This window comes from Telopea speciosissima, chromosome 11 (genome assembly GCF_018873765.1).
Source record: "Telopea speciosissima isolate NSW1024214 ecotype Mountain lineage chromosome 11, Tspe_v1, whole genome shotgun sequence".
NCBI lineage: Eukaryota > Viridiplantae > Streptophyta > Magnoliopsida > Proteales > Proteaceae > Telopea > Telopea speciosissima.
This window is the reverse complement of record NC_057926.1, coordinates 38,250,388-38,255,360: the sequence shown is the minus strand read 5'-3', so window position 1 is coordinate 38,255,360 and position 4,973 is coordinate 38,250,388.

The following is a 4,973-nucleotide window of genomic DNA, read 5'->3' as shown; positions in this document are numbered from 1 at the left end:
GAAAATGATTTCTGTCGGAGTGTGGCTTACGCCAACACTCCCATGAGTCTATCTCTCTCCTCCCCATGTGAAAGGACACCTCTGCCCCTTATTTTAAGGAGGAGAGAGAATGAGAGATAGACACATGGGAGTGCTGGCGTAGGCCACACTCCTGGAAAACTGTTTCCCAAAAAAATATTACAAAACAAGTAGTTTTACAAAATAATAATAATAATAATAAGAGTAAAACAAAGTAAAACCTACTTTTTCTTATCTAGTGGATCTAAGTAATTCTCCTGATCTTCACATACAACAATAACAAAACATTAATCTAAATTGGTCGGATTTTTCAAATTTAAGCTCATTGCTGGCGGGTTCCCTAAATTACTTTTTTTTCAGGGTTCTTTTTTTTTTTTCATTTTTTATGCCTCTTTTGGCTATAAATTTTAATTGGGAAAAAGATCTCTATTTGGTGGTGTTTCCAACGCCCGCTCACAAGTCACAAGGCACCGTGAGATGACGCTTTTGCTCCTTGGGTAGATACCCAGGCGTGCTCAGCCATTGGTCCAAATTCTAGCTTGTGTAGAGACCATGTGACCAAGTAGAGATCTCTTAATTTTATGTGTTTGATGAAATTGTTGCGGATGAAAACCTCCGATGCCCGGTTCGCCCACGGATGAGTCTGCAAAAATCGAGTGAACGCAAGAGAGCCAGTGTGGCTCCAGCCTAGGACTCTCCGACGCTCAAGTCAGGTCTCCAATGCAATAGCGTAACTGCGTAGTGAAAGTCAGATGAGCGTTTGAGCTCCATGCCTGAGTATTTATAGAATGAGGTGAGGCGGTTGGAGGAGTCCTTGTATAGTAAGAATCCTCTGTTGGTAGGGCTCTTCTGCACGGGGCGGAGTGGAGAGTTATTTTCGAGGTTGGACTCTCACTAAGGTAAGAGTCCTTATTGGAGTGTAACTCCATATCGCAGTGGGGATCGTAGCTCGATTCTTATCCCGTGATTGTCGGGGCATGCTAAAGTGGCTCCGTGATCCCCGATGAGCCGTTATTGTTGCTTCTGGGGAGGGCTCTGCCTCAGACGACTGTGTCCTCAGTGCTCGGCCTCTGACGATCGAGTCTTCGGTGCTCGATCGGTTATGGCCATGAATCCATCCAAATCTCCTTGTCCAGATGGTTTCTCGGGGATGTTTTTTTCATAAGGTATCAGATCTTATTTCTTCAAATATTATTGATGTTGTTCGATCCTTCTTTACACATGGCTATTTAATTTCTCTTGCGGCCTCAATCGTACTTATATTGTTTTGATCCCTAAGGGCCATCGCCCTCATCGGTTAATGAATTTAGGCTGATAAATTTGTGCAACATTGGTTACTAAATAATTTCTAAAATCATCGTGAATAAGTTGCATACGTACTATTCTTCACAAACTTATCAGCCTAAACCAAAATGGATTCATCAAGGGCAGACACATTCAAAACAATGTTCTTATCAGCGATGAACTGCTCTCTTATATTCTGAAAAAGAGAAAAGGCAAATTTGGTTATATGGTAGTCACGATCGATATGAGTAAGGCCTATGATCGCCTGGAATGGTCTTTCATTCGTAAGGAACTCTTTGTATATGGGTTTCATGAAGATTGGATTAACAGAGTTAATGTTTTGTGTGGAGTCAACAAAGATGGCTATTCTTCTTAATGGATCCCCCCCTTCAATATTTCTCTCCATCAAGAGGTCTTCGACAAGGAGACCCCTTATCCTCCTACTTATTTGTGCTCTGTGCTGAACTATTATCTTCCCATATTGATATAGCCCTCCACCAAGGAAAAATTCATGGCATTCTTCTTGCAAGAGGGTGTGAAGCTATTTCCCACTTGGCTTTTGCTGATGACATTATTCTCTTCGGATGATCCACATCTCAAGAAGCTCATACATTCCAATCAATCCTTGATACTTATTGTTCTTTTTCATGACAGACCTTAAATATCTCTAAGACCCTTGCCAAATTTATTCCAAATGTTTCTTCTTCAACCAAAAGGCTTCTCCATGAGATCTTCCAGATTGTTCCTACCCTTCATCTTGATCACTATTTGGGTCTTCCATTTGTGGTTAGACGTCTTAATAAAATTGATTGTCAAGGCCTTAGTGATAGGGTCAATCAAAGGCTCTGTACTTGGAAGACGAAGTATAAAGATTAATGTTGATGGAACTTGCAATGGTTCTCCTGGTTTGGCAAGCATTGGAGGGATTTTTAGACATTCCGAAGGAAGATTTATCTTAGCTTTTGCTAATTTTGTTGGTCTATCTTATGCATATGTGGCTGAAGCTCTCGCCATACGTCAAGCCTTGGCTATTGCTGCTTCTAGAGAATATACGAAGATCATGGTGGAAAGCGACAATCAGATGGTGATTAATCTACTTAATCGGGCTCTTCTTGGTCCTCCTTAGGGGTTTCTCATATAATTTCTGACTGTTTTGATCTTCTTGATCACTTTCAATTAGTTTACTTTTTGACATATATCGAGAAGGCAATTTTGTAGCAAATGCTTTAGCCTCCTTCGGTTGTAATCAGTATAATTTTGTTATTTGGGACTTCTCTCCTCCCTGTTTCATATCTCATTTTTATCTTTTGATGTATCTGAGGAATCCCATCGTTGTTTTGTATTTTCTTGTTCTATTAATTAAGGTTCGGAGTTTATCAAAAAAAATTTGAAAAAAAAAAAAAAAAAAAAGAAAATTTCTTAGATCTACTAGATAAATAGGTTCAAAATTTATTTTACATCCATTAGTTTCCATTTTAAAAAGATTTACAGAATCCCCAAAGTTAGTTATTGCTCCTTCAAAACAAAACTGCATTTCCTAAAATACCCCAACATTACTTCGTCTTCTCTCATGTTTTTATTTTTTTTATTACATTATATGGGACCCACCACCTCCTCCTCTTCCTCCAAATAGCGGATGAAGGACGCAAATCACCATATCCTCAGCAAGAAAGGCCCAGAGCGTTGAATTTACACAGAATGAAAAGCTGAAAAGTTCAATACAAACCAAGCTAAAGCTTGAGCTGCAGGAAAGTAAAGGAGGGACCAATCCCTGTTCTTCTCATTTGCTCTATCTCTAAAATAGAGCTGCAGGAATGTCTTGAGTTTTGATTTTTGGTGTTTTTGGCAAAGAAATCCACAAAAAATGCATTATGTTAGAATTTTAATTATTTTTTTAATTTAAAAATAATTTAGCAATACAAAATTATTAAAATTTCGCACATATTGCATTTTTTTGCACAAATTTTAAGTATATTTTAATTTTATTAATAATATAAAAATTTTTAAAAATGTGGGTTTGCAATTGGTCTCTCATTATGTTGTAGACCTAATTGAGATTTGCAACTTTAGTGTTTAGGGTTTTGAGTTTTGAATTTTTGTTAATTTTTTTTGGTAAAAAATCTACTACAAATGTATTATCTGAGATTTTTAATGAATGATTTAAAATGTTAAAAGAAAAACATGGAATTTGTGACTGATCTCACACTATATTGTAGATATGATTGAGATCTACAACTTTCATGTTTCGAGTTTTGAATTTGGTGGATGGCAAAAAATGAATTATGTGAAAATTTTAATGAATTTTTAAAAAATTTTAGTATCTAAAAATATGAATAGTTTTGGTAGAAAAATAATTTAGGGAAATTTATATGTACCTCCCTTGAGGTAAGGCCTAATTATAGATCCACCCTTGAGTTTTGGGAATTTATGCATATCTCCCCTACTTTCCAAAGTAATTCATAAGTAAACAACTCCGTTAATTGTTTCCGTTAGTTGCGAACGATAAGAGTGTTTTAAACATTTTATGATCAATATACCCTTGATAGGATAAGAATGACATTCTTCTAAAATCTAACCCAAAACCGAACCATAGCAACCATCTTTCCTCCTACACCCATCTCCAATTTCTTTGGATTATTGTACAGGTGAGTTATTGAAATAGATCATCATCTACTTTTGTAAGGCATTTCATCGAACAAGGTTCTGGCCAATGTCATATTTCCAAATTTAGCATATATATCGACAAGTCCAGTTGATACAACCAAATCAGAACCAAAACCCATCTTCAACACCTGATCCGGTGAGATATTGAAATAGATCATCATCTACTTTTGTAAGGGCATTTCTGAGCATAAAAGCATGGATTTGAAGAAGAGAATTCCAATTGTCCCGCCTATGAAATCTTAAACAGCAACAGAAATCAGATTCAACAACTCAGATCTTAGCGGCAGTACAAGTCTAAGCGGTGTACCCAGAGGCGTAACAGAAGTCCTTTTGGTTTATTCTTTCAAATCCCTATAAATAATAGAAGAGGTTTATTTTAGCAGGAAGCGTAATTTGATCAATATATATTAAATTCTAACGTTTTTGTAATAGGTTTACTTATAAATTATTTTGAGAAGCAGGGGAGATACACATAAATTCCCACACTCACGAGTGGATCTGTAATTAGGCCTTACCTCAGGATAGGTACGTGTAAATTACCTATCTGCTTATACTGATTCGTGGCCAATCTTGTACCGGTCCAACGATACAAACCAAAGGTAAATAAAAACCAATTTTTATTGAAACCAAGGGTATTGGTTAAAGCTATCTGATCATTCAAGTTTAAGAAGTAAGAAGGTGCAATTTGGGAACATTTCCCACATTCTTCTTGTTTCAGTTCTGATCATGCTGAGTGTTTGGAATGCTCCATTACTTGGAATATGGAAAACGTCAGGAAAAATCCCAGGAGGATTACCATCAAAGATATCTCAAAATCTCAGGAGAGTTAGCATCAAAGATATCTCTTAGTGTAACAGTTTCAGTATTCTTATCTTCAAAAAGCTGTATATATCAACAATGAAAGGAACAGTAGAACCCTTTACCAATTCCATCTCAGTTGAGAGAAAAACATGGATGACACCCTCCAGAAAGATAGGACGTAATGCTTCATGGGCAGGTAAGTTAAT